Here is an 8,175-nt window from a genome sequence, read left to right as displayed (position 1 = left end):
ACCCTAAAACGTTGACGTATTTTTAAAATTTTTATGTGTAAATGTTTAAATAATTTTAATCCCCAAGGTTACAAAAACCATATAATTTTCAAAGTTGTTGGAATTTGGATGTGGTGAATAATTTTCAGAACGTCTATTTCCATAATCACTTTTTTAATTACTACAAAATAGACCATGGTAAGAGAGTATCGTCATTTATAGCGCAGCGTCCCAGAGGGATGTTTGAGAAGGGCTGAAACCTGAAGTTACATATAGAAGCTTCTTTGAATGAAATGTTTACCAACCATCTTAGGCCTTAAATAAAGTAAAAACATTTTAAAATTTCTTCTTTTTTTTTTTTATCTTTTTGCCATTTTCTCGGGTCGCTCCCGCGGCATACGGAGGTTCCCAGGCTAGGGGTCCAATTGGAGCTGTAGCCGCCGGCCTATACCACAGCCACCGCATTGCGGGATCTGAGCTGCGTCTGCAACCCACACCACAGCTCACGGCAACGCCAGATCCTTAACCCACTGAGCAAGGCCAGGGACCGAACCCACCACCTCATGGTTCCTAGTCCGATTCGTTAACCACTGAGCCACAACGGGAACTCCGGGAACTCCGCATTTTAAAATTTCAATTACTAATTATTAAGGCTTTGGTGTGTAGTTAGCTTTAAAATTCTACTATGTAATACATTGTATCTCTCATGTATCAAATAAGTATTACATAGAGAGAGAGAGATCCTACTTTGGTACAGCTAGCGGCCCACTTCTTTACTCCCTTAGTAATAAACCTCCCTAAGAAACCATGCTTACCTCCCACTTTTAAAACGCTTTTCAAATGTCTCCAGGGACTGTTTATGACTTATAGACCAGCTCGGGTAACAGCGCAGCGCCTTTGCACCAGCGGCTATTGACCAAGCACAGAGGAGTCTCAGCCCCTCGTTTATACGCAGATCGCTTTCCGTCATAGCCAGAAGACAAGACAAACAATAATGGTCAGAAAAGAAAGGCAGCCGAGCTTTAATTAGGCCACTAAATTCTTTTTAATTAATAACAAATAGTGTATTAAATAGGTAATTATGTCGGCACAGTTTTGAGGAAAGCTTCAAAAGGTCTGTGACCGTAACAAGTAGCTAGACTGCAGCTTCTATTTTCGAGGATTCATTTTCACGACGACTGAATAGCGGCCGCGGCATCAATGGCCTCTGCAGGGTCGTGTTTCCTGACTCGCCCCCAAAGCCACCAGTCTTCCTACAGGGGTCAAGAGTGCACTTCAGTCGTTTTCACTGGATTCTCTGTGTGCATGAAGCGACGGACACACGTGTAGGTAGGAAACGCCTTACGCATCAGGACAGCTTCATAAACATTCCATTTCTCAATCAATTCCAGAAATTTCAACACTGCCCACGTCACTGTTTCTTTGAGATCAACTCTGGATGTTTCCAGGTGTCTCCGGAGTTAACACACTTCCACTAATTCACCTGCATCAGAAGATCTGTCATTTTCTAATGCATCCTATGAAGCCACCACCAGGCAGAGAAAGCCGCTGAAGGGCATTATCTGCCCCGTTGCTGGGAAGGAGTATGTATTGCTCAAAAGAAAAGGAAGGAAAAACCCTAGGCCTACCTTTCTGGAGCATCTGCTTGAGGCACTTGCCCCGGGGGTTTGGTCTCTGGGAGCCTCTTGCCCCTCCCCCAGCCCCCCAGACTCACACAATCAAACTCCTGTTTCTTCTTTATCCTCGAGGTCCTGCCACCATCACAGCTGCTTTCAGATCTGTTTAAATGCAGTCGCCTCTCACTCGGGGCTGGAGCCTCAACCACCCAGGACCTCTGGCACATGCCCCCCAGAAGGGAATGTGTTGCTGACTCCGCAGGTGGCAGGGCGACTTCACACCCGCGGTTCTCCGAAGGGACATCTCTCTGAATTCAACAGCTCTCGCAGCAGAAGGCATGCAAAGGGGGCTCTGAGGCTGCCCTGGAGAATTATTAAGCCAAAGCAGTTATTTAAGACATGTCTTGAGCAGACATCCCTACTGCGGAGAGTTTATCATCACTTCACCATGTCTAGAACTGCTGGCTCTGAAAAGCAGCGACTTACAGTGACACTCAATGATCCTTTCGAGTTCTTGACCCAGGCTTCCCTCGCAGCCCCCGCCTGGTACTCACCACCCAGGATGAGGAAGCATCGAGGAAAACGCCAGGGCCTGCGGCAGCCCCCCAGCCCCACCCTTGGTCCTCAGGTGGGTGCTTGCCTCTCCCGTGGGTGCATGTCACACTCACGACCCCCAAGTAACAGGGCTTGGCTGGTGTCACACGGAGCCTCTGGCAGTGTTTTGGCTCAATGGCTCTTGGAGACGTTTGCATGCCAATGCACACGCGGTTGTCGGAGGTCACTGTAATTGCTGTAAACAGTTCCAGGAATGCTTACTCCCCTGTTAGGGGCTGGTGGGAATTCCATGTAAGGAGAACAGGCAGAGCCCCTCCCTCCTGACCTTAAAGTCTCCTGGGATGACAGGCCCATCAGCAATTGAACACGGTATGTCCCATTCCCACTGTACAAAATAGTATTTATACTAATAATCAAAATGTTTATCATCAAAACTCAATGAATGCTGTTACTCAAAATAAATAACTAGCTCTGATTATTGGAAATATAATCCATATGGTATTGTAGTCATCAAATGAAATTCAGAAAAATTACCTCATATTTAAAGAATACTAACTCCCAGATTCAGAAGTGGCAAAAAAAAAAGTTCGTCTGAAAAAGAGATGTTTGAGAATAGCACGACCCTAACACTACGGTGTAGCGAAATCCTAATTAGACAATAAGCACAAACAAACCCAGGACAAAATCATAAAAACTCAGAAAAAGAGAAAGATACGTATTGCTCAAAAGAAAACGAAGGAAAAATTAGTGTAAGTAGGAAAGTTTGAGAGATGAGTCAGCTTCTGGAGCTCACGAGGTTTGCGCTGAGTTTGTACTTGGGGGGGTTTTCCAGCAAAAGCGTGGAGAACTGCTCCCTGTGGCTGAAGACGCGTCTGTGAAGGCGGCAGATTCTGACGGTCCCGCAGGCAGCCCCTGAGCTGCCGCGGCTCCAAGAAGAGCGCAAACGAGCAAACCTGCCGAGCAACTGCTGGGGGTTGGGCTCTACCAGCAGGTCTAAGGTCACTCGAAGGGATAAAAATTCCTTGATATCAACTCCAAGCAGGCAACCTGTACTTCCAGGTGCTGGATTTTCTCTCTCCAATACCACAGGATTAGGAATATTGGTTCAGTTTGGTTTGCTTGGGTTTCAAGAAAATAGAAAACACAGGACTATTTTTACTTCATTGTATAACTGTGGGGCGGGCCGAGAAAAGAAAAGGAAAAAACATCAATTTATTTAAAAGGAAAATGCATAAAGTACTTTTATTAGGAGCAGAACTTTGAATTATAATAATTTGATATCTTGAAATCTTGAAGAATCGAATTAGGATAACTTAGTTTCTTCAAGAAAAATACTAGCTAATTTAATAAAATATTACGGCTCTCTGCAAAGGGTGTAATGCAATATATTCTTCCATTCTCCCGTAGCGGTCACTGACATTTCCAGTGTTTCTCTTTTACAGATAATGTTGCCGTGAAGATCACGGTCTGTCTCCCTGGACTCGTCCCGTAGGTTCCTCCAGGTCCAGACACAGGAGGAGGAGCCCGATGTGTGCAAATCCTCCACGTACACACAACCGAACGGCTGCCCTGGTAGTCGGCGGGTCTACACTCCGTGCACCCTTCATGGCCACACGTGGTCTTTCTGGACCGGTACATCTTTAGCCACCTGCCAAATGTAAAGTGGTATCTTGGAGTTTCATTTTGCCCCCCACCCCCCATCCCTGACTACCGGAGAGGTTCTTCCATAGTTCAATATACTGAATTTCTTAAATATTATTCTTTTATCTAATTAATTTATAAATTGCTCAATGAATTGTATTACATTTATCGTTGTACAATGATCATCACAACCCAATTTTATAGCTTTTCCATCCCAAACCCCCAGCCCATCCCCCGCCCCCCACCCAACCTGTCTCCTTTGGAAACCATCAGTTTTTCAAAATCTGTGAGTCAGTATCTGTTCTGCCAGAAGTTCATTGTGTCCTTTTTTGAGAGTCCTCATGTGATAGCATCTGATGTTGATGTCTCACTATCTGTCCCTCTCATAGTTCAATATCCTTATCACTGGGGATTGCTCCCCTGCACACAGACTTCTTGCATCTTTTGCCCATTTTTGTTTTGAGTTTTTGATACTTTTGCATCTTCTTACATCTCTCCACACTGCAGAAGCTAAGTCTTTGGAGACCATAGGAACTCACTACAGCTTTTTTGTTTTTGTCTTTGTTTTTGCTTTCTAGGGCCACACACGGCATATGGAGGTTCCCTGGCTAGGGGTCCAATTGGAGCTGTAGCTGCTGGCCTACACCACAGCTCACAGCAACGCAGGATCCGAGGTGCATCTGCAATGTACACCACAGCTCACAGCAATGCCAGATCCTTAACCCACTGAGGAAGGCAAGGGATCAAACCTACGTCCTCATGGATGCTAGTCAGATTTGTTAAACCGCTGAGCCACGATGGGAACTCCTCTATGGATTTTTAATACATCTTGATACTTAGTAGGAAAAGGCACCATGCCACTTTTATTTTCAAAATTATCTTATTTACAAAAATTTTTAAGTGCCATTTTCAAGGCCCATGTAAAAACCTGTTGGGATTTTTATTAGAACCATAGATATTTTGTAGGTTCATTAGCGAATGAGGAATCTTTCTGATAATAGGTATTCCTATACATGAATGTGGTATATGAATCCCCTGATTTGTCCGTAATTTTGCTCAGTAAGTGGCTCTTTTCAGTGTTCCCACCATGGTACAAAGGGATCAGTGGCATCTCTGCAGAGCCAGGACACAGGTTCAATCCCCAGCCTGGCACAGTGAGTTAAAGGAGCTGCCATTGCCGCAGCTGGAGCGTGGGTCACAACTGTGGCTCAGATCCAATCCTTGGCCTGGAAACTTCACGCGCCGAGGGATGGCCAAAAAGAGAAAATAAATAAATAAATAAATAAATAAATAAATAAAGTAAAAGCAGATAAATTAAAATGTCCATGTCATTAAAAAATGTTGGTGCTTTTCTTTCTTACAATTTGGTTTTGCTGAGTAAACATATCTTCGAATAGTAATAGGGTTTTTTTCCTTTTTCATCCACACTCAGAAGTTCTGGGGCCAGGGATCGAATCTGAACTGTTGCGGCAGCAATGCAGGACTCTTAACCCACTGCACCACAGTGGGAACTCCTCAAATAGGGGGTTTTTTAACAGCTTTTACTTGTATTCTTGAACTATTATCTGATAAGAGCATCACCTGAGTGGACTATTACCTAAAGAACAGTACTGAGTAGAAATGCAATTAGTGTCCATCTCTCTCTCTTCTAATTAACCATAATCTTTGCGCTATTCTTTGGCAAATAACCTTCATTAGCTTTCTAAAATGTTTAGTTCTTTGGTTCCCTAAGAGTTATTTTTAAAAATCGTAAATGGGTGTTTACTTTGCTCAAATGCTATTTTCCTTGTATCTGTTAGGAAGATGATATGATTTTTCCTTTTAGTTTGATAATTTTCACATCTTTATATATTTGTCATATTAAAACCATCTATTATTTTCTGGGACCATCGTAAATTTGTCCGGATATATTGTTGTTGTTGTGTATGTGTGTGTGCTGTGTTTATATTTTGCTACAGATGATTTGAGTATCAAAATTCACAATCTTGACATTACAGACTATAAAAACTCACCCTCAAGGCCTGGGTATGTTAAAGCACTAGTGGAACATTCAAGAGCTGACCACATACTAGGCTGTAAAACAAGTTGAAATCATTACAAAAATTCAGTGTACGAAAAAACATTTTTGACCACTGCAACATGGTTATACATAAAAAGTAAAATGATATTTTAACATACAATAGCACACATTTGTAAAGTAAATACATATCTTACTCATAGATGAAAGAAATATCAAAGAAACTTCAAAAATATGTACAGATGAATAATAAAATCTAAATACACTAAATCTTTGGGAGACAGCTAAAACAGTATGCAGAGGACAATTTATAGCCACAGGTACTCAAAAGAGATTTTATTAAAGACTGAAAGATAATAATTTAAGAATATAAGTAAATGTTCATGTCATTAAACTAAGCAAATGAGGGATTTAAAATCTACTTAAAAAATACTAGCAGCCTTTAAAAGTTTTACATGAATTACATTAATGCATCAAAGTAGAGATAATCTCAAGCTTTTACAAACTATTTAGAATATAAATGAGGGAAACATTTCAAATGTCTCTTGTAAACAAATTTATCTGCATCTTTTTAATATTCAACTTAACAACCAGCTGAATTGGACCTTGCATGTTTCACCCTTTTATATGTATTCTGATGACCTACATATCTGAAATTATGTCCATTATCTTATTTCATAGGATATACTGACCCCAATTATTAACAGTGGTTCATTTTCTACTCTCATGACTGCTTTTGAACTGAGTGATTTAGTCCATATTTTTTTTCCTGTGTAGTAATTCCAAAGTTATTCAGTGACTTTCACGTTTTTTTAGTACCCAGCATTGAGGTTTTGACATGTGTCTAAATATTTCCTAAAGGTAATAAGTCCTAAAATGCTGTTTGGGTGGGAAGATTTTCGCTTCCAAATTCTCTTTTAATGGTTATAGGGAAATTTATGGCAAGTCCATTTCAATAAGTTATCTTTTTCTAAGAATTTATTAATTTACTGCTATATTTTAACGAGTATTTATATTTTGCATAATCAGCAGTTGATATACTTAGATACCCTTTTTATTCTTGATATTGGCATTTCTGAATTCTTTTTTGAATTATTTCCTAAACTAGGGTCTGTAGAGACTTGTCAGTTTTATTAGTATTTTTATAGATGTATTTTTTGTCTTTAGGCGTTCTATTTTCCGCTGTTTTCTATTTCACTAGTTACCCCTCTTATCTTGACTGCTTTTTCTCCGAGTTTGGTTGATATTTTTCCAACTCCTTGGGATGGTGACTTGATATTCAGTCTTCTTTTCCAACTTAGTCACTTTAAGTCTATTGTTCATCCCCTAGAAGGGTCCCAAGCTGGCACTGTGTCATCCTCTGTCCTTGAAACACGAGAGCATGTCCCGTCCCTGCTCAGTCCTTCCAAGTTTTCCGCAAGCATGTGCGGAAAGGGCCACAGGAACCCTGGCCCACTTCCTCCCCCGCGTCATCTGCAGCCACAAGGCTCCCAACTGGAGTGGGTCCCTGGTGGGGCCCTTGCTTCTGGCGTGTCTCCCGGGTCCGCCATCCCTCTTCTCTGTGGCTCCATCACAGCAGCAGCCTGTTTTCCAGGCTACAGTGAGCCTGTTTGGGTCTGTGTGGGTTTTCATGTAGCTGAATCACTTTACTGGACATCTGAAACTAACACAATGCTGTAAATCAACTGTATTTCAATAAACATTAAAAATTAGAAGATTAGTTCTTTTCCACAGTGGATCAGGTAAGAAGGAGGAACACTTTTTTCACTATTTCCAGAACTTACCCTCTGGGCGGTGCTCAGCCGGGCTTGTTGGGTGAGTTCCTGCAGGGGGACCCGGGTGAAGAGCGTCCCTGAGCGCAGGTGTGTGGGGCTGGGTCCGGGCAGAGCTGCCGTCCGGGCTTGGCCTCACCTGTCCCAGCGACTTCGGGGCTGCGTTTTCTTTCTCTGTGATCAGTAAGCTCAAGAATATTTAGGAGTTCCTGTGGTGGCGCAGTGGAAACAAATCCGACAGGGAACCACGAGGTTGTGGGTTCGATCCCTGGCCTTGCTCAGTGGGTTAGGGACCCGGCGTTGCCACGAGCTGTGGTGTAGTTTGCAGACACGGCTCAGATCCCACATTGCTGTGGCTCTGGCATAGGCCTGTGGCTACAGCTCCGATTCAATCCCTAGCCTGGGAACCTCCATATGCTGCGGGAGTGGCCCTAGAAAAAGTCAACAAGACACACACACATAAAAGAATATCACCTTTAAACGCACGTTTGTGGATCTCACGTCTCCAGACCTGGAAGAATATCGCCAGGACTGGGAGTGGACCAAGCAGGACCTCGACCTTCGGAGCCTGTGCCGGGCGCTGGGGGCCTGTCCC

The 8,175-nt window shown here is 42.8% G+C and overlaps 1 long non-coding RNA gene across 1 annotated transcript; it reads right to left on the bottom strand.

The window, feature by feature from the left end:
• Nucleotides 1-1,000: 1,000 nt before the first annotated feature.
• Nucleotides 1,001-2,384, bottom strand: LOC106509926 (uncharacterized). The gene is made up of 3 exons (XR_002342885.2): nucleotides 2,150-2,384; nucleotides 1,694-1,958; nucleotides 1,001-1,276 (listed from the first exon to the last, which is right to left on the bottom strand). It is a non-coding gene; the product is annotated as an uncharacterized LOC106509926 (long non-coding RNA).
• Nucleotides 2,385-8,175: the final 5,791 nt, after the last annotated feature.

The sequence above is a fragment of the Sus scrofa genome, chromosome 3 (assembly GCF_054392235.1).
Source record: "Sus scrofa isolate SSC_HxYL_T2T_F1_AM1 chromosome 3, Sscrofa_HxYL_maternal_Yorkshire_Landrace_v2.0, whole genome shotgun sequence".
Taxonomy (NCBI): domain Eukaryota; kingdom Metazoa; phylum Chordata; class Mammalia; order Artiodactyla; family Suidae; genus Sus; species Sus scrofa.
Note: the sequence above shows the minus strand (reverse complement) of the source record. Positions and strands in the feature narration are given on the sequence as shown.